Here is a 1947-nt window from a genome sequence, read left to right on the forward strand (position 1 = left end):
AATGTATCATAGACCTAAATGTAAAATGCAACATTGTAAAACACCTAGAAGACAACACAGGAGAAAATCTTAGGTAACCTTTCATTTGGTAATGAATCTGTAGACAAAAGCAAGATCCATGAAAGAAAAAAATAACAAGCTTGACTTCACTAAAATGAAAAACTCCTGCTCTGTGAAAGCTCCATGTTGAGAGAATAAAAGGCTATACTGTGAACTTGGTATACACAGAAATGTTACCTGTTTCTATTTGGGTGCCTGTGAGGCAGGCGAGAGGTTCCCAGAATACTTTACCACAAAGGGGGACCTCTTAGACAACCACCCAAGAGTCTCGGAACATGTGCAGATGAGGCTAACTGATGGCCACTGCTACTGTCTGAGGTTTGGTTAGTCGTGCAGACCCTTGGATCTGGTTATTTATCAGGGAATGTCCCAATTAAGAGATGAAAAGCAGCAACTCTCCAGAGCTCTATCATATACAAATGTGATAATGTCCTCTGTAAAGTCTCCAAACTCCCTACTGCTGTTCATTCAGTTATTCCCAAGGAGCTTTCCAAAGAGCTAAGGAGTCTGGGGAGGGGTAACTCGTCCAGCACTATGGCATCTGGAAGGCATGGAAGAGAGGGGAGTCTGCCCTCTCCTGTAGGTTGGACAGGTAGGAGGGCCAAGGTTTGACTCCATCATGTCACAAGGAGCTGTTGGTAGTCGAACAGAGTTTATGGGGTACTGTTTCCAGGAAATCAAGGAACAATGGGCAGCTGGGGAGTGGGTCAAGTGGTCAGAGCCCAAGAGAGTCTCTATTTTCAGGATAGTCTAGTGCATGGTGGTAACTGCAGCTCTACCGGCATTTAGGGTGAGACTAAGGGCAGTTTCTTGCCATCAGAAAGCTATGACAACTTATGATAACCATGGATACCTCCAGGAGGCATAAGAATAGGTTGCTACAGCCCCTATACCAAAGGAGTCTCAGAGGTCACCAATAAGAGTGCCTGCTGTACGGCAATTTGGAACAGAGACTTTTATTGTAGGGGGACCCCTTTCAAGGCGAGCCAATTTGCAAGTAACAGCATAAATGGGCTTAAGTAAAAAACAAGGAATAAGTTGCCTCCAGAACATCAAAAGAACCTAGAACATGTTGCGGATGTTGAGAGGGACAATAAGTCTTTCTTGTTGGTATCAGGGATGGAGCAGCCCTCATTTTATAAAATAATTCTTAGGACTATAACCAAGGCATAAGGGTCTCTCATTTTATGTGTGGGGAAATGGCCCATCCACTTTTTGTAAGGTCTTTTTTTCAGTATTTGTATGTCCTAAATAAATGTCAAGTGAACGTCGTCGAAGGAGGATGTAATTAACGTAATGTCATACCTGTGCTTCTGGAGAGAACCGGACGCAGTTCACAGCTTGCCTGCATGGATTGTGTGCGATGACGAGGCTGTTGAGGTTCCCTGTGGGTAACCAGGTGAAGGTGTATCATCACCCTTCAGGGCTGAAGGCAAACTATAGCTAAGAGGCTGTTGAAACGAGCCCTGAACAGAACAGCCCTGTGGAAAGCTGTGACAGCAGGATCTTTAGCAGTTGCTGACTGGGTAGTGTCAGTGACTTCCATACTGCTGGGTATTGGGTATGCGGGTTACTGGGCGCAAGCACAGCGTTAAGGTTGCGGGGACCCACGCGCGGCACCATCCTTTCCAGGGCGGGCTGTTAACTGGGGCAGCACTGGTTTTCCCGGCGTGCGCCGCGACTCTTCGCCCTCGGCTTTGGCTGTCGCCCAAGATGGCGGACACGATGAGGCAGCGCCTTGCCGGTTGGCCCTGAGGCGACTGTGAGGAGAAACAGTCGGCGAGGCCCCCAGTCCAGGCAGAAGAGCGTTGCCCAAGCAGGAGGAAGAGAAGAGGCGACCTGACCGTCGGCCACCCTCCCGTTCGCCACCGGCGCGGCTCCCTCCCG

The 1947-nt window shown here is 48.5% G+C and overlaps 1 protein-coding gene across 1 annotated transcript in view; it reads right to left on the minus strand.

Annotated features, from left to right (window-relative positions):
- Window positions 1–1947, minus strand: part of LOC103597437 (zinc finger protein 709) — a 25595-nt gene that overhangs the window by 13199 nt on the left and 10449 nt on the right. The gene's annotated exons all lie outside the window — the stretch shown is intronic.

This window comes from Galeopterus variegatus, unplaced genomic scaffold (assembly GCF_000696425.1).
Source record: "Galeopterus variegatus unplaced genomic scaffold, G_variegatus-3.0.2 Scaffold2313, whole genome shotgun sequence".
Taxonomy (NCBI): domain Eukaryota; kingdom Metazoa; phylum Chordata; class Mammalia; order Dermoptera; family Cynocephalidae; genus Galeopterus; species Galeopterus variegatus.